The following is a 26316-nucleotide window of genomic DNA, read 5'->3' as shown; positions in this document are numbered from 1 at the left end:
AAAACATGAACGTATCTGGATTGACACCAGTGTTAAAAGTACAAGCGTATCAGCAGAAAACACCGCACGACGAGAGACGGAGGGCTACACGTCAAGAATGCTAAAGGTGCGGTAGTGCAAAGCACAATGAGAGCGGTTGCACCTGGTCTAACGCTCGCTGTTATCGCTGTGGAGGACGCGGTCACCTTGCGAAGAAATGCCGAAGCCGCGGTCCTCACGAGCAAGGAACAGCAAGCAGGGCACAAACCAACATTCTCACGGGGACGGAAGGTTCGACAGACGACGAACACGAAGCAGCGCACATCTGGGCCTTGGCCTCGGAACGGAAGAGTTGTCTGGTGCCCCCAATTCGCCGAACGTTCTCTTGGTGTGGTGTGCAGAGCACCATGGAAGTTGATACTGGGTCGCCCGTTTGTGTTATCCCACGTCAACTGTACGAGAAGCACCGCGACCAATGGCCGAAACTGAGACCATCCAGTGTGAAATTATCCTGCTACACAGGGCGACTGCCAGTGCTTGGGGAGCTTGCGCTCAGTGTTTCTCATAAGGGAGTGACGGCGGAGTGTGCGCTGACCGTGTTAGACTGTGCGGGACCAAGCCTCTGTGGTCGAAATTTAATTCAGCTGCTGAACGCCGCTGGTGCTCCGTTGGTTCGCGTTGCAGGAGACTCTGAGCCCACAGAACAAACGGGCAAGTCCAGTGTGAACAGCATATTCAACGACTTCAACGACGTGTTTTCCGAGGAACTGGGGCTCATCACAGGCCCTCCAGTCAGTCTGCACCTAAAAGAAGGCGCCGTACCTAAGTTCTGTAAGTCCAGACCCATTCCATATGCGCTACGCGACCGCGTGTCACTTGAACTTGATCGGTTAGTGTCCTTTGGCGTGTTATCACCGGTGGCACACTCGGAATGGGCGTCACCTATAGTCGTAGTTCTTAAGAAAGATGGCGCAGTGAGAATCTGCGGTGATTTCAAGGCCACAGTGAATCCCGCATGCGCCACTGAACAATATCCCTTGCCTATCATTGAAGATATGTTTGCGCAACTACACGATGGGGATTGTTTCATCACACTGGATTTACGGGACGCATACAATCAAGTGGCACTGGATGAGTCAACAAAGAAAATTTGCGTCATTAACACACCAAAAGGGCTTTTTTGCTACAACCGACTGCCTTTCGGAATAGCCTCTGCACCCGCGATATTCCAAAGAAAAATGAATGAGGTTCTAGCTGGTCTGGTGGGTGCACAAGCTTACCTTGACGACGTGCTCATTTCTGAAAAATCAAGCGACAGTGGTGAAAGGCTGAAAAACGTTTTGGAGTGGTTTCGAGATAGAGGCGTAAAGTTGAGACACGATAAGTGCAAGCTGCGCAGCCCAGCAGTTACCTATCTCGGGCATCGCATCGATCGCGATGGGCTTCAACCGATAGAGAAAAACCTCGATGCTGTCATGCAGGCGCAGAGTTCCGTAATGTCAGCGAACTGCGGTCTTTTTTGGGAATGATCACGTTCTACGCGAGGTTTATGCCTAACATGTCGACCACACTTTTTCCTTTGTATCAGCTGCTAGAAAAGAATGCACGCTGGCACTGGGAACAGCCTCAAGAGCTTGCGTTTAAGGTTGCTAAGCAAAGCCTCAAAGCAGCCAAGGCTCTCGTGAATTTCGACCCTTCGAAGGAACTAAAACTTGAGTGCGACGCGTCGCCATACGGAGTGGGCGCGGTCTTGTTTCACACGATAGAAAACGTCCACAGGCCGATCGGCTTTCGCTCGCGTACGTTAACACAGGCGGAGCGCAACTATTCACAGCTCGAGCGAGAGGCACTGGCACTGGTATTTGGCGTAACTAAACTCCGCGACTACCTTCTTGGTCGGGGATTTACCTTGGTGACTGACCACCAACCGTTGCTGGGCCTGTTGAGGTCAGACAGGCAGACGCCCACAATGGCCGCTGCCCGGATCCAACGTTGGGCGCTTCAGCTGGGGGCCTACCGGTACCAGCTGCAGTACGCCCCAGGACGACAGATGCTGAATGCTGATGCCTTAAGCCGCCTGCCGCTGCAAACTACGGAAACTGACGAAGACGGTGAGCCACCCGAACATGTACTCTCGCTAAACCAGCTGAACAACGGTGTCGTGACAACGCGTGAGCTGAAGGCTTTCACCGCTTCGGATCCTGTCTTGGCAGAAGTCAAACGGTACATATTACATGGGTGGCCCAGACACGCCAACGGGCTGGCAAGGGACATACTCCCATTTTTTGACCGTAAGCTAGAGCTATCCGTTGCACATGACCTTGTTTATTGGGGCAATAGGGTCATAATAGCAGCCGAAGCAAGAGTGCAAGTGCTGCAGCTTTTACATGAGACTCACCAGGGTTCGCCGGCAATGAAATCTGTCACGCGCTCTTTGTTTTGGTGGCCAGGCCTAGACAGAAATATTGAAGAGGTGTCTACTCAGTGCCAGAACTGTGTTCAAAATTTGCCGATGCCAACAGCGGCGCCCGTTGTCAAGTGACCGGAAACCGGCGAAAGGTGGTCCCGCATTCACATTGACTACGCGGGGCCGATCGGCGGAAAAATGATACTCGTCATAGTTGACGCCCACACGAAATGGCTCGAAGCCGTACCTCTGTCACATGCTTCAACGGACCACCATTAACTGCTTACGTGCCATTTTCAGCAGGTTTGGGGTACCACGCACAATCGTGTCCGACAATGGGACTCAGTTTTCCAGCCATGATTTTGAGGAATTCGTAGGAAACAACATAGCGCACCTCCAATGTGCGCCCTACCATACCCAGTCTAATGGTGCAGCGGAAAGGGCAGTGCGTACTATAAAAGATGGCCTTCGAAAAATGAGGAGAGGAAAGCTAGAGGAGAATCTGATACGCTTGCTTTTTACCTATCGGAGGACGCCACAAAAGTGCGGTAAATCCCCAGCTGAGTTGCTCTTGGGTTACCAAATACGCTCACGGCTTGACACATGTTTTCCTCCAGCCCTTACAGGATCAAAAGAAGACCAAGAGGACTGGCTGCCGCTACCAGGAAGTGACGTATACGCCCGCAATTATGGTGCGGGGAGCAAGTGGACGCCTGGCAATGTGAAGGCGACGTCTGGAGCGAGAATGGTGACCGTGAACGCTCCGGACAGGGTCGTCCAGCGGCATGTTGATCAACTTCGCCCGCGACAGGACTCGCCACCAGTAACAACTGCCACAAGTCCCAGCGAGTCAGACCAAGCAACGGAACCATCGCCTCCGGAAGCGGTAAGCTCGACTGCAGGCATGTCTTCTCGGCTCATCCCTAATGAGGCTGGTTCTGCACAACGTGCATCACCGAAGATCACGGCCGTCCCGATGAGTACCGGTGTCGCCCAACAAGCCCTCAGGCGTTCAACAAAAGAACGCAAGACAGTACAACGCTTTCAATTCTAAGGAGGAAGGAATGTTGTGTCTTCGCGGTTTCTGTGTGTGTGTGCGCGTGCACTTGTTGACGCCTCAGCTGGCCACCTGCACTACATCGGACTTTTGCTACTACCACGTGCGCATCGTTATCTGGCTAACACTACGCTGCCTATAAATACGTTATACACTTTTGAATAAACGTTCTTTTCATTCTGCTGACTACGTGGATACATTGCTGGTCCAGCGCTGCTATGCGCACACCATGGCTATGCGACAAGCATATATTAGGTGTCCGGTGTCAGCGAGTAATAAATGAACAGACTCACTCGCCAACTATTCGCTAGGGACTCTGCGGGTGTGTCAACAGGCGTCACCGCAGGCAACTTTTAAAGACTATGGTCTTTCTTGGGGACCTTCGACGCAAAAAGTTTGGTCTGTCTGTCCATTTGCATGTTTGTCCACCCTTAACAATACTGGCTACTCTAAACGGCACCAGTTGACACCCCAAACGGCTGACCCCATTCGCAGCGCCCACCAATGTTGCTCATGATTCAGCATTGATACTTGTGTGGTTGTCAATTAAAAGGAATCATTGGCCATATATGAGGCACTATAACAACACATATAAATTTTGTATGTGTGTCTTTTAGTAGAAAAGGCATAAATAAATATTTCTAAGGGTCATAGCATTTGTCACGCTGCACTGACCATTCATCGCTTGCCCGAAAAGGCAAGTGTTTCCAACGCTTCGCTAAGACGACATGGTGGCGGCACCTTCCCTTCGCCTTGCGTTATACACCTTATGACCTCTTATACAGGCACGCACACCCGTCTCGGAGCCGCACGCTTCTTTTTCCGAGATAACCGCAAGATAGCTTATTTTGGTATTGTTCGGACCCTCCAGATGGCGCCCGCTACCGCCTACTTCACCGCTGTGATGCTCACACACCTCTAGCTACTTATATCACGTTGAACATCTAACTATCGAAACTGCACTGCTGAGCCAGAATGGTTTCGCTGCGATCGATTTTACGGTTTGGAGGCACATCTCGTGGCCTGCGGCCCCATAAATGCGTGGATAACGTCGCTACACTATGAGAATCTGCGAGAAATTATGACAAAAAGCCTAGCAGGCACTTCCCGGGTGAGAACTCTGTAGTATCCGTGTTTTTTCTTTTTTAAGTGAATGTCATCACGCTGGCCGAACGAAACCTACTAGCTCTTTCGTTCTGTTTCACGATGTTTTCATCACTACAGGTGCGTCTGCTTGTTTTTATAATCATTTCGTTCGATATCGAGGTTAGCGGGACGGTTTTTTTTTGTAATTGTCAGTGTCGTGTGCTCCGTTCTCTTTATTAGTCGAGAATGAATTCATTTGCTAGGCCTACTCGCTTTGCTAACCTGGGCTGAGCCATCTTGATTCTCATGGGGAGAAACATGTTTTTCAGTGGTAAAAGGAGCAACATTTTTCCATTTTGAAGGCGAAAATTGGGGACGTCGCTGTTTCTTCCTAAGTGGAGAGATCCTAATTCCATTTTTTTTTTCAAAAAGTGTAGCCCTAAAGCCTAGTAGTACAGCTTGTATTAATACCCCACTGTTCTTTCGAATTGAGCTAAGAAGCCAAGAACGACCTTTCGCTTGACAGCCTCCTGAGTACACGCTTCTAAACAGAATGTAGCAATAGAAGTTCTCACGTAGGAAAGGTATAATGTGAACAAACAACTCTCCCAGATGTCACAGACAAGGGCGACATTTGATGTGGACGACACGACGTCACGCTGCGCGAAAACGTCATGCTCATCTGTTTAGCTAAATGCTTACTAATAAACTGTAGATTATTTTCGGTGGTATTTTGGTGATGAAATCACTTAAATTATGACCACATCACAGCTGGAGACGGCGGATTAAGTTTTCCACCAGTGATTTTTCAACTGACGCACACCTGTATTTCATTCACTCCCGGCGACATGCGGCCACCGTGGCACGGATTTGTCCTCCAGATTAAAAGCACGACACAATAACGGTGGGTGCGTTGTAAATTTCAGGTACCTCTTTATTATTGCGCCAAATGCGGTACGCATTCCCAAATTTGACATTCGCTAATCTGGAAAATTGGGTAATTCGGACACGTTCTCAGGTTCCCGGGCAGCGTAGGAATTGTTTACTGTAATCAGACTGGTCTATTCGGTGATGTTTGGTCACAACCTGGTCATTTCGGACGTTCCTCGGAACACGCTTACCGCAATGCGCCGCAAAACTGCGACACAATGGAACGAAACAGATGTTAGTGGATATCCGAAATGGCCACTTAAGCTCAGTAAACCCATAGTTCACTCATCAGTCACCATTTCCAAGCGGAGTTTAACATTGTCGTTACCATTTTTTCTCGATAGTCCTAGGGAGCTCACAATGATAAGAACTCGTCAAGATTAATGGACGTGCTTTAAACATAACGAGCATCCTAAGGCCAGTAAAAAATTGGAATAACAAATCCCGCTTCGAAATAGTGAATGACGTGTCCTTTACGGGCACGATATCCACCTATCTTGAACACATACACCTGGAATGCATAATATAATGCGAACCAGTGGTAAGCAATTACGCGTCCACGTAACGCTGAAACATTAAAAATAGCACTTAGCACTCAGCGGATTATTTATTGCATGTATTATTACGCAATACCACGAATGTATATAACCAGAGGCCTAACACGACAGGGGTTCTAGAACTGTCCTAAAGGCCATCACCTTGAGTATGATTCCGCTCCTTTGGACTATATTGACGTGCTTCAATATTACCTGCCATAAAATCGCGCAAGAAAAACCATATTGTTCCCTAAGTTTAGCACCAATGTGATTTTTATGTTATGTAAAGCGGTATTACTAAAATTAGTGGGAAGCAGTTGCATGGCTTGCATTATCCGCTATGAAAGGGCCCCCGCTACAATAATAAGCTGCGAAATAAAGCTGAAATGATGGTCAAAATTCCATTTTTTCAACTTTTCCACACAATTGTGGCAACGTTCCTGCTTCATTTGATCCTGCAGTATTTTTATGACATAATATAGGAAACAATAAAGCCCACAATGTGAGTATAATACTCGTGTACAAATCACCGATTTTTCTGAAAATCACTAAATATGCAAGATTTTGCAATTGTCAATTGTTTAACAATGAAGAAAGCAATGAAAATTTTAGAAATATGTAAACTATAAAAGTCACGAAAGATTAGCGCCTTCATATTACGGGAAAAAAATTGTTTCGAAATATATGCTGAAGGCAGTAATTTTATATCAATTATTTATCATGACGCGGCATTACTTCGGTGCCTAAAATTCAAAGCCCCGTCTAGGCAACACAAATCTGCTGCCCAAAATATAACGACTGCTAACGACTGCTTAACCACTTGACCACTTGACGCAATCGTATATACCAGCGAAAACTTCCTCAGCATGATCAGAGGTGGTCGAAAATTTGCCGTGTGTGGAATGACCCGTACATATATACATGTACATATATATATATATATATATATATATATATATATATATATATATATATATATATATATATATATATATATATATATATATATATATATATATATATATATATATATATATATCCGAGATCTAGCAGACAACGATGCCAAGAAAAGTATAGAGGTTAGACTGAATTGTATTGTTAACGTGAAAAAAGAATGGGACGCTATGATGACTGAGCGACGTGGCGTGGCTCATACGCCATGCTTATTCTTGTTTGTTTGTTTGTTTCCCTGGGAGGTTGGCTCATACCCACTCAGGGGGATTGGCCAAGAAAGTGTAGTGCAGTTTTTCTGTAATCATTTTAACTATGTGTAATGAATTGGTATTATAATAAGACTAATGTAAAAATAAAAACAACATAAAAAGAGCAAACGAAAAAAAAAAAATCAAGTTGAGCAATTTTGAGATTTGAGGTGTCATGTTTACCACTTAGCTGCGTTTACTTCACTCCGCCATTGGGAGTAATGAATATTTTTTTTTGATTGAAGATCACAACGGTATACGCTTGGTTGCCTGAATATAATTGCAAACGGCATTGAAAGCATCCCTGTGGCAATGTCCCAAAGCTGAGGCGTCAAAGCTTAGCGCCGTTTCCGCCGTCAATGTAAGGCCTATTTTCTGAAATGGCATAACTAGTAACCTTTTTCTAAGTATCTCGTAGCGGCGACAATACAAAAAATAATGATCTAATGATTCCATTTCTCCGCAGAATGCGCAGAGGGGTGATGTTGTCTGACCAGCTCTGTGTAGATATAGGTTTAGGGGGGGGACACGACATCGAAATTTAGTGATTAAGACTTCGATCTTTCTGGACTGACTCCAGTGGGGTTGCCATGGAAACAGGAGGTGGTTATAGTCTGTCCTTGTAATTACTTTTTCTATCGTATCAGTGTAGATTGCTGATTTTCGATATCTTATAGCCGTGATATATTCTACATCTGGCAGTATGGACAAAACTGGCCCATCAAGTGCGGCTCGTGCTAAGGAATCGGCCAATTCATTTAATCTTAATCCACAGTGACCCGGAACCCATAGTAATCTCAGGAGTCTCAACTGCGGCGGTACTAATGTTTTGAATGTGCTTAGAATTCGAGAGTTCTCTGAAGCTGTCAGAGCGGCACAAACTGAAAGAGAATCCGTCATTATTACTGCATTGTTTTGATTTGATGGAAGTTTTCGAAGAGCTAAAATAATCGCCAAGAGCTCCGCTTCAAAAACTGGAGTAAAATCAGGCAGTCTCACTGAAAAGGACCAGTCAAGCAAATCAGAGGCAATGCCTACACCTGCCTTTTGATAATTTACGGAAGCATCTGTGGCTATTATATTTTTAGTTTTTGCATGCTCCAAGTAATCTAATAATATGCTATTTAAAAATTTGAGGGATTGTAATTTGGCGTTTTGCGGGAATATATCATCATACTCAATAATAACATGACAATTCGAGTCATTAGTCTCAATTACATTTCTAATGTTCACATTTATACTTTGTAGGTTTTTTTGTACAAACATTATCTGAGGTGTGTGAAACCGTGGCCAATGAGCAAGAAAGAAGGCGTCTGGGTTTGCGATAAAAGCATATTGAGATCTTCTTGCCGGTAAGCTATAAAATTTTAAAAATGCTTGTACGGTCAAAATTCGGAATCGACAAAGCAGTGTAGGCAGGCGCGCTTCCTGGTACAGTACGTTGATAGCCACAAATCTAGGGAGTCCCAGACACATTCGCAGTGCTTCTCGCTCCAAGACAACTAGAGGTTTCGTTTTATAAGCAGGGCCACCCGAGAATAATATGCAGCCGAATTCCATGATGGGGCGCATGTACATCTTGTACAACGTTATCAAGGTGTGCCTCCGTAACCCATATTTCCGGTTACTTAGCTTGTGTAGTAAGCCTGAAGCCCGCTGTGCTTTGGTAGTTATATACTCTATGTGTGGACTCCAGTTAAGTTTGTCATTATAAATTATTCCCAAATATTTTATAGAGTCTACTTGCTGGATGGGTTCCTGTTTATATAGAATTGAAATTGAAATTGGTTCTGCAAGCGGAAACGCCATGAGCGCGCTTTTGTTGACATTTAACGATAACGAAATCGACTGCAACCAAATTTCCAACATGTTAATATATCTTTGTAATTTAAGTTGTAATGAGTAAATACCACAGTCAGCAGCAAAGAGTGCGATGTCATCAGCATAAATGTAGACAGTAACTTCTTGATCTGTTGGAATTGTGCTCATTAAAGCATTAAATAATATTGGAGATAAGACTGCTCCTTGGGGAACTCCGCGCGTTTGTTTAAATCTAGATGAGGAACATCCATCCTTGACGCAGTAGAATTCTCTTGATTTTAAGAATTCTGCCACCCACTCAATAAAATATTGTGGGAAGTTCAATCTCTCCAGCGTATTTAACAATATGAAGTGCTCCACACTGTCATACGCCTTGGCTATGTCAAGCGTTACTAAAGCAGCGTATTGCCTTCTTTTACGCGCGAGCTGTATTCGGCTCTCTAAATCAGCATGGGCACACCAAATTGAGAAATCACTACGAAAGCCGATTTGGTTCGGTTTTATTACTAAATTGTCTGCCATCCAGATACTTACTCGGCTATGTAGGACCCTCTCTACTAGTTTGACCATGTTAGATGTTAAAGAGATTGGTCTGATATTATCGACTGTTAATCCTCCACCCGGCTTTTTTAGTATAGGAATCACCTTTGCTATCCTCCAATCCTGCGGCACCCATGAGTTTTTTAAGGAGTAGTTAATAACATTGGCGACGTCTCGAGGCGATAAATTGAACAGAATTTTAATCATGTGTACTGTGACTCCATCTGGACCAGGAGATGCACAGGGTAAATGTTTAATCACGTTGGATACTTCAGTCTGTGTCACTTCTTCAAAGTCAGACTTTGTCGTAGACTTGTGCCAGTTGTTTGGCACTACTGAAGTGAATCTGCTTTCCAGACCTTTACCGATAGCCTCCAAGGTAGTGGTCATTTCTTGTGCCGACAGATTATCACAAGCTACATTAACTGGTGATGGCAAGATTTTCCGAGCTCTCATATATCGGAACAGTGCTTTCATATGTTTAGGCTTCGACAGGTATTCATAATGTCTTCTGTCATAATCTTGTTTAGCCTGAGCTACCGTTCTTTTAAAGCCCGCAGCAATGAATTTATAATCGGCCCAGTTTTGTGGGGATTGATTATGTAAGAGCTGCTTCCAAGCTGCCTGACGTCGTCGGTGCTCTCTTGTACATTCATCATTCCACCAACGGCTATATACTCTTTTTGTGGATTCAACAGTAAATTCTGCTCTTTTGTAGGATCGTTTAATGACTGCGTTTATTTTCAGTGCTTTTTTATCATCGCTCTCTTCCGAGTGAAAAGCCAGTGCTGACTTCAGGTCATTCCTAAATTTAGTGTAATTTACAAATACTCTTACATTTGAACAAGATGGAATTATCGGACAAGAAATTTCAAAACTTATCGGTAAGTGGTCACTGTTGGTGCCACAGTCCAGCGCTTTCCAAGAAGAAGTACTAATGGCTGAACTGACAAAACTTAAATCTAAGGCCGACCTGGAGTGATTACGAATAAATGTGGGGGTTCTGACGTTGAGGCACGTCAGGTCATTGGCCATTGTCCACTCCCACAAGCGTTTCCCACTAAGATCAGTTCTAAAACCCCAACTCGTGTGTTGGGAATTAAAGTCTCCAACTAAAACTTTGTCTTTGCACCACGATTTTGTAGCTAGATCCAAACTTCGTGTGTCTTGAACTCCATCCGGAAAATACATATTAACTAAAGTGAAAGGAGTGCAGTTGGGCAGTGTAATGTCTACTGCCAAAATTTCGCATTCTGGCGACATATGTTTGTATGAGCATTTGACTTTCATACTAATTCTATTACTAATAAAGAGAGCTAGGCCTCCTCCTCTCGATGAACGGTCTAATCGAAAAGATTGGAAGTTATTTAAATGGAACAAATTATGTACAGATAGCCATGTCTCTTGTAATGCTATACTATCAGGAGCGAATATAGAAGTCAAGTATACCAAATCCGTAGATGCAGAATGGATTGATCGGCAATTCCAATGGAGAATCTTAAGCGACCCTATGGTTTAGAAAGAGCTGCTTCCGCTATAGCTTTCTCTAGAATGCTTTCTTTCAAGAAATCCCTCTTTGAAAGGCTCTCCTTTTCTTTCAGATACTTTTTGTTCTTTGTTTGTTTCGGTGAGTTAGTTTTCCTTGACACAGGGGATCTAGATCTCTTCAGGGACCTAGGGTCCAAATCCATGTCATCAGAATCTATTGTATATGCAGCTTTGTCTTCACTTACACTCTGTGTATCTACTGCAGAGGGTGCTGTAGACGGAGAATACGATGGTGCGGTTTCAAATTCCTCATTTTGGCTGTGGACGCCTATTGCAGAGGCTCCTGCGGGCTGATAATACGATGGCGCAGTTTCAGATTCACCGTCAGCTTTCGGTCGTGAACTCTCAACATGTTGGGATACTAGGCCTGACTCTCCCACTGTACCAAATATGCGAGTCATCTGGTTAGCCAAAATTTGAGATAGAGAATCGCAAAGGTTAGAAGTCAGTCGTTCCATGGCTTTTTCTAGAGCCTTTTCTATGGCCTCCGCTATATTCAGGGAAATCGACCCATTTATTTCCGAGAGATGTCGTGCTGCAACACTGGAATACCCCTGAGTTCTAGTCTGTATTTCCGCTAGGGCTTCTCGTCGAGAACAGCGCCTACGCCCTATAATTTCAAGAATTTCCATTTCTCGGGCCTTTGCAGAACAATCAGGATTATCTGCACAGTGTTGTTCGTTGCAGAGACAACATTTCTCTTCTTTAGCTTTGCAGTAATTTGTTTCGTGGTTGTCACCACACACTCGGCATCTGAGTTCTGACCTGCATCCTTTAATAGTGTGACCGTATCGCCAGCACTTCGTGCACTGGAGTGGTCGCGGTGATAGCGGTTCCACTCTGTATATTAGTGGCCATGCCTTGATTTCGCTTGGGAGATTCACTCCAGCAAAGGTTACAATTACCGACTCAGTCGGCGTCTTCTGCTTCTCTACTAGTCGTGCACACCTATAAACGGAAATAGCACCAGTCATGGCAAACATCTCTAATACCTCAGACGGGGTCAAGTTAACATCGACACCGCGAACAATACCTTTCACACATGCCAGATGCGGGGGAATAAAGGCGCTCACCGGATTGGTCGCGAAACTCGAGCACTTCAATAGGTCTTGGATACAGAGCTGATCAGATGAAAAACATAGAACACCACCTCTGCCGAACTGGCGGACCTCTGTGATGCTGTGAAAGTGAGACGTCACAGCTCTAAGCTCCGCCTGGATCACTTTCGGATTCTTCATCCGAATGAAGCCGTCGTTGCTAGGGACGAGGGCCACAGGAACTGCGGGAATGCCGTTGCGTAGAAACTGATCCACTGGTATATCCTGTGGCGGAAGTGAAGCAGACCAGGGGCAAGCCCCTGGTCCAGGTGAAGAAAACTGCATCTAAGTGAACTTTCTAGCGCTAAAAGCGCTTACTTAGCTGTAAAAGCACTATAGGAACACCTAATAAAGACAAAGAAACCACAGCCACTACACAAACTTAGGCCAAAACCCCTGAGCAAGCACGACCAGCTACATATATACATGTACATATATACATATACATATACCCGTACATATATACATGTACATATATATATATATATATATATATATATATATATATATATATATATATATATATATATATATATATATATATATATATATATATATATATATATATATATATATATCCGAGATCTAGCAGACAACGATGCCAAGAAAAGTATAGAGGTTAGACTGAATTGTATTGTTAACGTGAAAAAAGAATGGGACGCTATGATGACTGAGCGACGTGGCGTGGCTCATACGCCATGCTTATTCTACTTTGAATTCTTCTTCCTCATCTACTTCTCCTAACCATCGCTTCATACGTCACACGACTCTTCCTCCCCCCGAAAGAAGGCATGGATTACGAACAAAGAAAAGTACACAAAATGTCAAAATGCACAATTGGTTTCATGGTCCCGTGGTGTTCCGTAAACATGCAAAACTTCAGGAAAGAGTGCAGCAGTCCGGTTAACGCAGGAGTTCTGGTGGACGAGGCTGATGGTTGCGTCCTGGATAACACAAGAATGCTTTGAACGTGGAGATAGCGTAAATCGCAGCCGGCATTCTTGTGAAGAACAAACGAGGTTCGAACACCTTGCAGAATAGACGGTTCAGATATCGTAGGCATCGAATTCTTCGTCGTGGCACAGGTCGTGCAGGCAGCTTGCGTGCGCGTTGATCGAGGTTGATTGGGCGCTGCCTGTGTTTCTGCTGAATACAAGGGGTGCTTTTGTGGCTTTTGGAAATTTTTTTATGGCGATGTCGCAGATGGTTTGATGGAAGGCACATTCTTGATCTTTGGTGGAGAATGTATCCATCACGATGGGGTTTTTTTGCAATGTTCTTCGAGCATTAAGAGGGCACTCGATGAAGTTTTGTTTCGCCGTTGACAATGTTGAAGTATGCGTTGACTTTGTAATTTCTTCGTTTCGTCAACTTGCTTGTGGTGTGACATAGATCGTGTTGCGCCAGGATTCTTAGCGTGTCCTCCGCAGGCTTCTACGACGCCAACCAATGCAACTGTTTCCGGCGCCAGATAATGTGGCGGGTTTGATGCACTTGAATCTTCTGTATTTATAAACCGTTCATTGCTGGTTGTTTCCTGAAGCGTACTTTTGTCATCAAAAGTCGCACATGCGGTTTTGTTTTCATTATATGCAGTGAGGTTGTATACTGGATTCACGTCGCTTCGATCTTGTGATTGATGAACACTCGACGCTTCTGCAGAACACTTTTGTTCACAAGATGCTGATTGTGAATGCTCCTGTCCCTGTGGAACTACTGAACTGAATACTTTGAACAAATGAGAATCCTGTGAACATTCGTTGTCTGGGTTGGTTTCGTGCGAATTTACTAACTCGTCATGCGTAAATGCTACGATCTTGTGAGGTGCTTCATCAGGTTTATCAGTAAAGTTGATGACAGGAGATGGAACTGCTGAGCTGAATACTTTGAACGAATGATTTTTCTGTGAATATTCGTTGTCTGGTTTGGTTTCATGTGGATTTACTAACTCGTCGTGCGTAATTGCCGTCACGCGTCCGAAGCCGTGTGGGCCATGTGTGCGACACGAAGCATCAAGTGATTCGGGTTGTTCAGTAATACCTGAAGTATTATGGTGCCGTAAATACATTGGAAATGCCGATTTATTTGCCCATAAAAAATCCAACCGTAAGTTCGGTCTTTTGGCAAAATGGTCTACATTCCTATCGGCATACGGTGGCATTACCTTCTCTGCTGCGATGTGCAAGTCCCTAGTTGGTGTTGTAATGCGTGAAGTGTATTTGGACGAGTCATACGATGATACAATGATGGAATATTTACTCTGAAGTCTTGTTTGGGAAATACCCTTACTGCGGTAGGACTTCGCGTAACTGTGATGGCTGAGTTGAAGAGCCTTTAGCTGATGAGGTATGTACAGGTCTCCATCATATTCTTTGAAACGGGTGATCATTTCTTCTTTGATCTTTTTCCAAGACTCATCGTTCTCGAATATGTGAATTAGGTAAAACTTGAATGCCTCACCGGTGACGTAGTCGCTGAAGTTCGTAACCATCTCCCGTTCCGACCAAGATGCAACGGTAGCGTGGAGTTCGAATAGGTTGAACCTGTCCTGTACGGGTCCGTCGTCCGCTGATCCGGTGTACTTGGGGATGTCGAGGCCTTCTGATGCTGCTGTCATGATGCTTGGTGGTCTTGGTGGTCCGCGTTCGGTCACTGCGTCTCGCTGAGGTCTTCGATGATGATGGCCGGGCGATGAAGTGGATGCGAGGTATTCATCCTGTCGACTTGTGTGACGCTATGATGAATGAGCGACGTGGCGTGGCTCATACGCCATGCTTATTCTACTTTGACTTCCTCATCTACTTCTCCTAACCATCGCTTCATACGTCATATATATATATATATATATATATCCGAGATCTAGCATCTAGCAGAGACAACGATGCCAAGGAAAGTATAGAGGTTAGACTGAATTGTATTGTTAATGTGAAGAAAGAAAAGTGAGTAAAAAGATAACTTGCCGTGGGCAGGAACCAAACCTGCGACCGTTATTCGAAGGTCAGAGGTTTGGTTCTTGCCACGGCAAGTTATCTTTTCACCTAGTTTTGTTTCTGCACATTTACATTACAACGCTGTCTACTAACTTCCCATATACTTTCCTTGGCGTTATTGTTCGTTAGATATAATTACTATTGTGCCAAACACAGAAAAACGAGCCCTTAATGATACACTTAGTTTATATATGTATATATATATATTGTCACGTCGCTCCAGGGGGTGTCGACAAGGTTTATTGATGTCCTAGCAACAGGGCTCTAACCAAGCGCGTCGGTTGGGCTTGTTTGCCAGAGCGGGGGTCCACGCGCACTTCTTTCTTCTCTGTGGTGTGAGCCTTCACCTTGGCATACGACCCACTACTAGAAGTAGGTGGCAATATTTCTTCTCAACAAAAAAAGAAAGAGCATCGTCCCGATGCTGTAAAGTTATTGAAAAAAAACCAAAACAAAGTAGGTTAAACAATGAAAAAGGGCACCAATAATCAAATGTTAGACGCGATAAGTTCACCACTGATGAGGCAATTGTCAGAGCACAAATAAAAAAAACACAGGAAAAGTGGTATTTTAGGAACGCGCAATATAGGGCTTCATGCGCACCACGTGAACTATGTCAGAGGTTGACTGTTTTCGTTGTGCCCATCGCGACGACGTAGCGTCCGGAACCAGTTCGTAGTTTACGTCGCTCGCGCGGCGTATTACTTTATACGGACCGAAGTATCTGCTGAGCAACTTTTCGGAGAGGCCACGGCGTCGAACAGGGGTCCAAACCCAAACTTGGTCTCCCGGACTGTAAGATACGTCATTGTGACGCATATTGTAACGTCGTGCATCGACCTGTTGCTGCTGACCAATGTGTAGCCGGGCGAGCTGGCGAGTTTCCTCGGCACGCTCTGCAAATTCTTCTGCGTCAGTTGTTAATCGATCAGCGCCTTCATAAGGAAGCATCGCATCCAGCATCGTCTGAACTTCGCGGCCGTAGAGAAGGCGAAACGGTGTAAATCGGGTTGTTTCTTGAACGGCGGCGTTATAAGCGAACGTCACATAAGGCAAAATGCGATCCCATGTTTTGTGTTGGACGTCGAAGTACATGGAGATCATGTTTGTGACTGTCTTATTTAGTCGCTCGGTTAAGCCGTTGCTCTGTGGATGGTAAGCAGTCGTCGTTCGATGCCTAGTGTTACTTAGCCGAAAAACTTCATCAGTAAGCTGTGCAGTGAACGCTGTTCCTCTCTCGGTTATCACTGTAGATGGAGCACCATGGCGCAGAACAATGTGGCACGTGAAGAACTGTGCTACCTAAGAAGCCGTGGCTCGTGTATCGCCTGTGTCTCAGCATAGCGGGTCAAATAGTCAGTTGCAACAATGACCCATTTGTTGCCGTCGGACGATAAAGGAAATGAGCCGTGAATGTCTATGCCGACTTGGTCAATTGGCTTGTGGGGTGGATAAATTGGCTGAAGTAATCCAGCTGGCTTGCTTGGTGGCGACTTTCGACGCTGGCATTCACGACAGTTTTTAACGTACTGCTTCACGCTTGCCGAAAGTCCGGGCCAGTAGTACGCCTCACTTACTCTGGCGAGCGTTTGCGAGTAACCTAGATGACCAGATGTGGGCTCGTCATGGCACGCGGAGAGGACTTCGTCCCGCATGTCTTTCGGAACGACGAGGAGGTAAGCGCCGCTCGTAGAACGGGCGTTTTTTTTGTACAGGACATTACCTCGGAGGCAGAAAGACGTCATGACACGAAATAGATGGCGAGGTATAACGGCGCTATGACCCTCCAGATAGTCGATGAGCGGTCGAATCTCTTCATCCTCTCGCTGGCATCTGCTCAAGTCAGATGAGCTAAGGGTGCTGTTGCGACGCGCACCTCCGACGACGTTACGAAGGGCACCTCGAATCTCTCCGCTGCAACGACTGTTTCGAAAGACGGCGACGCCAACACGGTCCCGAAGGCGCCACTGCTTCGAACTCCGCCGGAAAGGTCACCTGCCGTTTGGTAGCGTAGGTTTCTCAGCTCGCGACTGCTTCTGCGCAAAGCTGATAGACGAGCGGACGAGACGACGGTGAGTTTAAACAAGGTTTATGTACAGCATATATACAGAGGCGTTACAAATTCGGCACTGGGGCCGACAGAGACGCGAAGAGCCGAGCTCTTCTCTCTAACACATAGCTCTACTCTCAAATGGGTCTCTGTCAAAGGGGGTCCCTCTCGACGCGCCGCAGGGCTTCTTTTATATGCCCCGGGTCCAACCCAAAGGTCCAACCGGAAGCGCCGCTGGTCGCGAGGTCAGAATCCTCCAATGAGGTCGCCGCTAAGCCGCGTCCTTCTTTCTCCTCAAATCTGGAGAGGCTGCGCAGCAGGTGGCTGCACCCAAGGACGAGTGACGTCGCAAGGCATTGCGTCAGACCCGCCAGACAGGAAGGCGCCAGTTGTTTACTCGACGGGCTCGCTTGCGGAGATGACTCACTGCACGTGCACGCCAGAAAGGCGCCGTTGAGTTGTTGATCGCGTCAGGCGGGCGACGCGGGCTGGCCTTGACACAGATTGCCTTTTTCAGAGGCACGGACGTTCGTTGTGACTCGCAGGCATAACAGCACCCCCGCCGCCAGACAATGCGCCCGAAAAACGAGCTGCTTCCACGGGGCTCGGATTACAGGCGCGCTCGTTCGCCAGGTCCCTCCAGGTTCGCCTCCGGGGCCATGAGGAGAATGCAGCTCCAGACTCCGTTCCGGGAACACATCCCATTCTTGAGGACGGATCTCACACTGGCTTTTCACCACAACTTGTCGACCATCGTCACTCGTCTCTTCTGACCATCTTCGGTTTCAGCACTTGTCGATGGTTCTGCAACTTGCTAAGAACGGTTCGACAACAGACAACACACGACACAAGCAAGTGCCCTCGGTCACCCGACAGAACACCAGACAAAGTATAGTACATCATATACGTGTCTATCGGAATTTCGTTCCCTCTACATCAAGAGGCACATGTGGGACACAAGACTCTTAAAATAAGAACTTGAATTTTCACACTTACAACAACGCAAAGAATTAGAATACCACATAAAGTTGGCCCCCTTGAGATCACTCTGAACGAGAGCGCTCAGCCCAGGTCGTGATGAGGTCAAAATTTTGCCCCGAATCGCCAGCGAGAAACCGAAAGGTTGAGAAGGTACTAGCTAGAACGCACTGCTCAATGCACCTGCATTAGCGTATAGCTTTCCCTTTTTTTCTTTTTGCAGCGAACGTCAAAGTTGTTCTGTTGGAGCATGATGCTCCATCTCAGTAACCAGCCACTTTTAGGCGACGATACCTATGCGATACCAAGAGCGGCTCACACTTGCGACGTTCCACAGGAGAACAACGATACGGCTTGCTAGGGATTGGCTCCTCACAAGTTAGCTGTATATCGTGTTCGATCACCGTCGTGTCTCCGGGACGCTCCAAAAACACGTCTCCGAACTCGGAAACAATCCTTCTCAGGTCCTCCATCCGGACTTCACTTAACCTAGGCTCTAGGTTTATCTGCTCCCAGACTACTTTTGATCCCCCTTCGATTACCTCACAAGAACTAAAAATTTCTGCTTCCTCTTCCTCTGAAGCATTCAACAGCTGATTTACGACTGCTTTCAAGTTACTGTGGTAAATTTTGTTTGGCCGCCTTCCTAATTTCACTTCATAATTCGTATCGGAGAGCTTAGATATTACTTTGGCGGACCCTTCCCAATGAATCTCAAGCTTGTTCCTTTTGGACGGCTGCAGCAGCATTACTTGATTATCAACTTCAAAAGCGCGCTTCTTTGCCGATTTGTCGTAGTACTCCGACAACATTTGTGAAGCTTTCATGTGGCTTTCCACTGGCGCTTTAATCGAGAGGTCCTCACGCTGCTCTCGAATGAGCGTTTCTCGATCAACCCTTGACAGCTCACTCCAACTTTCCGCTACAGGCGAGAGCGTTGCAGCTCTCTCGCTCTGACTCAATGGCGCCTTGTCGTCTCCCCCTACGCATACCGCGCTGGTCGCTTCCGCGACGGGCCACTCACGTGACTGCTTACATGACTCACGCGGAAAATTTCCTTTCTGGGGTTCCGTCGACCCGCCGACAAGGTCACTTGAGAGTTCACCGCATTGAACAAAATCAAGCTTCCGCGAAAGCTTCCGCGCTTGCGATCGCGTTAGGGCCATGTACGCTAAGATGGGGAAGAACGATTTACCCTGCTCTTCGAGAAGCTGCTCTGAGTTGTTGGAGAAAAGATAAGGAAAACGATCGTTTAGCGCGGCAGACACAGCCGCTTTGGTGCGAAGCTTACCGAATGGGCCTTCAATGACAACGGTGGCGATTGGCAAGCGAACACTCTGCTCCTCGGCGACTTGCCTGATCCACGCGCATTCTCCTGTAAAGTCATCCGGAGACACCAATGAAGGGTGGACAACATCGATGGTTGCCGCGGGGTTTCTAAGTGCTCGGCACGTTTTCCCATTCAGCCTAATTTCTTGGAGATACGGCTCCAACAACCGCATGTTTTTTTCTGATTCTCGGATTGTTGCGAAGGCAAACTTTTCCTGACAGTTTATCGCGATGTGTCCTTACTTTTTGCGGTTGTAGCAGATTAGTGGCTTCCGTGATTCAAACGCCCGTGTCGTATCAGTGCGTTGTTTAGAAACTTCGCTCGATTTTTCCGCTTCTGTTTGCCCTTCCCCTACAGTGTCCTTCGTAAGAGACGGGTCCTTTTTGAAATTACGGTGTGGAGCGGGTTTCCGTTGATCAGGTTTCTTTGAAAAGCCCTCTTTTCTTTCATTCTTTTCAACGCGCACTGCCCTGCTATGCAACTTTCGGCGAGTATAACACTCCTCAGCTAACTCTGCTGCTTTGTTTAGCTGTACTTCACCAATTTTGTCTTGCAGCCAAAGTTTGACGTCCTCCTCGACGCAGCGGTAGAATTGCTCCAATGCAACGCACTCCACCACTTTATCGCGGTCGTCATAAACACCTTCGCCCTTGAGCCATTCAATTAAATCGGCTTTAAGACGAAACGCGAAGTCGACGTGTGACTCATTCCCCTTTTTAGCATACCGGAACCTTTGCCTGAAAGCCTCGGGTGACAACTTATAACGTCTCAAGAGCACTTCCTTAACCTCGTCATAGCTCTCAAACGCTTCCCTCGACAAGCAAGTTATCGCGTCGGACACTTCGCCGGGAAGAAGAGCTAACAGGTTCCGCGCCCAAAGAGACCGCTCCAAAGCGTTTCGCTCACAGACGTGTTCAAACTTGACGAGATACTTCGCCATGTCCTCGCCTACTACGAATGGTGGCAGTTGGTCTCGAATTCTAAAACCGCTGACCTGAATCGTCGGAGAAGCTACGCTAGGCGCCTGCGAACACTGTAGGATTGCCAATTCTATTCGTTTCAACTCGAGGCGCTACTGTCTCTCGGCTACCTCACGTTCACGAACTTCTCGCATTACGGCCTCCTCGCGGCGTGCTTTGATATCCACCCAGGCCTCATTGACTTCCTCAGCTGACACTTCCTCAGCCGACACTTCCTCATCCTTCATGATCTCAAGGATCGCTTGCTTTCGTTTCGCACGGCCCAAAGTAATGCCGAGTTCCTCACAAATTTCGATGAGTTCCTTCACTTTAAGGTTCTCCATCGTTCACACTAGCTTCTTGCTGTTTGCCCCTGTTAAGAATCTACTTGCTGTACCCACTATAAGCCTAATAGCAAGACGCGCAAGCAATTTTTCACACTCCCGTGTTTACCCCCTCCGCATTAACTTTGGTTTCAAAGCACTTCGACTTTGCTTGAAACGATCAAAGCTCACTTCAATGCTTCACACAGCCCTTCTCTAAACTACTACAACCTGAGCTAGAGTAGTCTGGTGAACTGAGGGGAAAACATCAGGCACTCACCGCATCGATGTCGCTGACGCCGGCCGATGTCGCAGCTGCCAACCACTGTTGCGACGCGGGCCGATCCCGCAGATGCCACCACTGTTGCCACGCGGACCGATCCCACCACTGCCACCACTGTTGCGACGCGCACCTCCGACGACGTTACGAAGGGCACCTCGAATCTCTCCGCTGCAACCACTGTTTCGAAAGACGGCGACGCCAACACGGTCCCGAAGGCGCCACTGCTTCGAACTCCGCCGGAAAGGTCACCTGCCGTTTGGTAGCGTAGGTTTCTCAGCTCGCGACTGCTTCTGCGCAAAGCTGATAGACGAGCGGACGAGACGATGGTGAGTTTAAACAAGGTTTATGTACAGCATATATACAGAGGCGTTACAAATTCTGCACTGGGGCCGACAGAGACGCGAAGAGCCGAGCTCTTCTCTCTAACACATAGCTCTACTCTCAAATGGGTCTCTGTCAAAGGGGGTCCCTCTCGACGCGCCGCAGGGCTTCTTTTATATGCCCCGGGTCCAACCCAAAGGTCCAACCAGAAGCGCCGCTGGTCGCGAGGTCAGAATCCTCCAATGAGGTCGCCGCTGGGCCGCGTCCTTCTTTCTTCTCAAATCTGCAGAGGCTGCGCTGCAGGTGGCTGCACCCAAGGACGAGTGACGTCGCAAGGCATTGCGTCAGACCCGCCAGACAGGAAGGCGCCAGTTGTTTACTCGACGGGCTCGCTTGCGGAGATGACTCACTGCACGTGCACGCCAGAAAGGCGCCGTTGAGTTGTTGATCGCGTCAGGCGGGCGACGCGGGCTGGCCTTGACACAGATTGCCTTTTTCAGAGGCACGGAGGTTCGTTGTCGACTCGCAGGCATAACAGCGCCCAGGAAACCGTCATCGTCGTCTTCTTCTTGATTGACTAAAGGTATGGGTGCACGCGACAGCGTATCAGCGTCTTTATGCTTCCGTCCAGACTTATATACGATGGTAACACCAAATTCCTGTAGACGCAAGCTCCATCGGGCCAGTCGTCCAGAGGGATCACGAATGTTTACCAACCAGCAGAGGGCATGGTGGTCCGTCACCACTTTAAATGGATGACCATAGAGGTACGGGCGAAACTTGGTGATCGCCACACTACTGCGAGACACTCTTCATCTGTGGTCGTGTAATTCACCTCGGTACGGGACAGTGAGCGGCTGGCATAGGCAATGACTCGTTCTTTGCCGTGTTGATGCTGGACGAGCACTGTGCCGAGGCCGATGTTACTGGCGTCAGTGTGCACCTATGTGTCAGCATCATCGTCGAAATGCGCAAGAACAGGGGCTGACTGCATCCGCTGTCGTAGCTCGGCAAAAGCAGCCTGTTGTTCGGTAGCCCATACAAACGGTGTGTCGTCGCGTGTAAGGTGAGTCAAGGGTTCCGCTATCTTCGAGAACCCTCTAATAAATCGTCGATAGTAGGCGCACAAGCCCAGAAAGCGCCGAACAGTCTTTTTGTCTGTAGGATGCGGAAACGCGGCTACAGCGGCAAGTTTGTCGGGGTCGGGTCGGACTCCTTTCGCGTTGACTACATGGCCAAGGAGTTTGAGCTCTTCATAACCAAAGTGACACTTCTGCGGTTTGAGTGTAAGATCTGCTGATTGAATAGCCTGTAGCACACTCCTGAGGCGATGAAGATGTTGCTGGAAGGTTTCAGAAAAAACGACAACATCATCAAGGTATACGAGACAAGCTTGCCACTTCAGACCAGTAAGCACAGTGTCCATCATTCGCTGGAAGGTTGCGGGCGCTGAGCACAAACCAAAAGGAAGGACTCGAAATTCATACAGGCCATCAGGGGTAACAAAGTCCATTTTCTCGCGATCTCGCTCGTCAACCTCGATCTGCCAGTACCCGCTTTTTAAATCCAAAGAGGAAAAATAGTGGGTGCGGCGTAATCAGTCTAACGAGTCGTCGATGCGTGGCAGCGGGTACACGTTCTTTTTAGTCACGCTGGTCAGGTTCCGGTAATGGACGCAAAAACGTAGTGTTCCGTCTTTCTTCTTGACTAGGACGACCGGAGAGGACCACGCACTGTTGGAAGGCTCGATGATGCCGTCGTCAAGCATTTATCGAACTTGCGTACGAATGGCTTCTCATTCCTTCACTGACACACGGTAAGGCTGTTGGTGTACTGGGCGGGCGTCGTCGTACGTGATGATTCTGTGCCTAATGATCGAAGGCACAGAATCATCACTTCGATCATTCAATTCTGAATGATCGAAGTCTGGCCCACCTTAGAGGAAGCAGCGAAGCATGACTTGAATTCAAGCAAGAGTTTTCGCTGTGCTGTCCGGTTTTCTGGTGTGAGGTTAGCATTAATATCGATATTGTTTAGAGACGTATCGGCGGCCTCCACTGCGTCCGACGAGAAGCAAATGGTAACGGTACCTAATTCATCTGCAAACGCTAACGACGTGCCACGGAAAAGGTGTCGGTGTTCGTTGCTGAAATTTGTAACGAGCAGTTGAGATCAGCTATCACGTAGCTGTATGATACTCCTAGCCACACAAACACCTTGAGTCAGCAGGTGTCCAAAACTACTTTCTGCAATCGCTTCACCTTTCCGCAATCCACAGTATGTGACGTCGACAATAACACTGGCTCTTGGAGGAAGCGTTATACTTTCAGCAGAAACACGAAGAATGTCGGCACGTTGTTGGTCGTCCTGCTTGTCGATTGCTCGGTCGGCTGAGAAGGTGATGCGATTCTCTTGAAAGTCAATGACAGCTCCATACTCCTGCAGGAAGTCAACACCAAGAATAACGTCACGTGAACATTGACGGAGCACAAGGAAACTTGCTACAAAAGTATAACCGCAGACCCGAACTCTGCTCGTGCAGGTTCCAAGTGGAGAGACGGTGTGGCCACCAGCCGTTCGAATCGCAGAGAAATGCCAGGGCGTGATTACCTTCTTTAGTAGTCTAATCATTTTCCCTCTTAGTATAAAATAGTCAGCCCCGGTATCAACTAAAGCACCTACTGCATAGCCGTCTACCTGCACCGGTATATCCAGAGAAAGCCACACATATCGCTCAGTCGAATCCACACCCTTTACTGTTAGCGTCGATCGGAGGTCTTCAGCACGTCGACTGCCAGCGACCTCGCCTCCAAGGGTCGCTTGCGTTAGTTTTCCCGGCGGGGACTGGGGGACCGTTAGCCAGCATGGCGCTGTGGCGAAGATGAAAAGCGCCTTGGCGACGGTGAGCGCGGCTGCCGTCCAGAAGGCGGTGGCATGCGCTGTTGAGCCAGGTAATCCTCAATGTCCCGGGGTCCCTGGCAATACCGAGGAGGCGCTGAATATACTGAAAAGCCGCGCAGCCCGAGGCGCCGGTATGGACACTGGCGGTACAAATGGTCCGCTTCACCGCTGTGGAAGCACAAAGGTCGGCGATCAGGAGTGCGCCAAACATCGGATTTCCGAGGCGAAGCACGTCTGTCGTCAAGGTAGTGTGCTGGTTGTTCCGCAAGATGCACAGGGTTGGCCTAAACGAGGGGTGGGGGCGTGCGTGTGTTCTCGTAGTACCGTAGAGGCTGCGCCGACTGAAGTGAAACTGTAGGAGGTGCCTGAACAAACAGCGGGGAAGAGGAAGCTGGGCGCTTCAAGGCTTCCGCATAAGTCGCACGGTGGTAGTCAGCCGGGGCGGGTGTGGCGTTATCCAGACTCACAGGGTCACGCAGGGCATGATGCAGCTCATCCTTGACGATACTTGCGATAGAACTCACCGTAGGTAGTGGCAGTGTGGCAGCCTTTTGCAGCTCCTCGCGTACTATAGAGCGGATAAGGTCGCGCAGACACTCGGTGTTGCTCCCAAAAGCCGTGAGAACTTGAGCAGTGGATGTGTTCACTTGCCGCTCATACAGGGTGGATCGATGCTGAAGCATCTTTTCCATCGTGACGGCTTCAGACAAAAACTCGGCGACCGTGCTCGGAGGACTCCGTACAAGGCCAGCGAAAAGCTGCTCCTTAACTCCCCGCATCAGGTGACACAACTTATTTTCTTCTGTCATACTTGGATCAGCCCGTCGGAACAGGCGCGTCATATCTTCCACATAGGTCATGACAGTTTCGTTGGGCATCTGGATGCGGGCCTGGATCGCTCGCTCCGCTCGTTCGTGGCGATCAGCACTTCTGGAAGTGTCCAACAGCCGGCGGTGGAATTCGGGCCATGCTGTCATTTGTTCCTCTTGATTCGTGTACCAGGTACGTGCTCCATCCTCCAAATAGAAGTACACACGCCGTAGTTAGGCCGCGTCGTTCCAGTCGTTCAAAGCAGCCACGCGTTCGAAGTCGACCAACCAGTCCTCGACGTCTTCGAGCTCGGTGCCATGAAACGGTGTCGGAACCTGTGGACTTTCGAGGGTGTACCGAGTCACCGGGGGGTTTCCCGTTCCTGTTAAAGTGGTTTGAACGGACGTGCTCATCATACTGGTGTGAACTGTAGGGTCAGCTTCGGGTGGCAATCCCCTAATCTTGCGGCTTGTCCGATGAACGGGAGTGTGGACTCGCACTGGGCTTGTGGTGCCGCTTCCAGGAGGGGTCTGAAACATCCGTGAGGGGCTACCCTGCACCTCCACCAATTGTCACGTCGCTCCAGGGGGTGTCGATAAGGTTTATTGATGTCCGAGCAACAGGGCTCTCACCAAGCGCGTCGGTTGGACTTGTTTGCCAGAGCGGGGGTCCACGCGCACTTCTTTCTTCTCTGTGGTGTGAGCCTTCACCTTGGCATGCGACCCACTACTAGAAGTAGGTGGCAATATATATATATATATATATATATATATATATATATATATATATATATATATATATATATATATATATACCGAGTATTGTATGTGGTAGCGTTTAGTCTTGATCAGCCTGACTTTACCTTTGCTAAGTCAGCGCACGCGCGACGCATGTATATCCGACATATAATTTCATTGTGTAAATGGCATACACATGGTGCCTGAACAGAGCTACACAATTGATTTACCCTTAATTACTCGCAGTGCTAAATATAATTACCTATGCCAGCCAGTGTAACATCCATTGTGGGTCAGTTGACCACACGTCACAGCGACTCACAACATAGCGCTTACTGCTCCTCGTTAAGCGTTTTCCAAACACTGAAAAGAACGCCGGCTAACGACTCCGTAATATGATGGCACATGGACACACAGCCCGAGTGATTGCT

This window comes from Rhipicephalus microplus, chromosome X (assembly GCF_043290135.1).
Source record: "Rhipicephalus microplus isolate Deutch F79 chromosome X, USDA_Rmic, whole genome shotgun sequence".
NCBI lineage: Eukaryota > Metazoa > Arthropoda > Arachnida > Ixodida > Ixodidae > Rhipicephalus > Rhipicephalus microplus.
Note: the sequence above shows the minus strand (reverse complement) of the source record.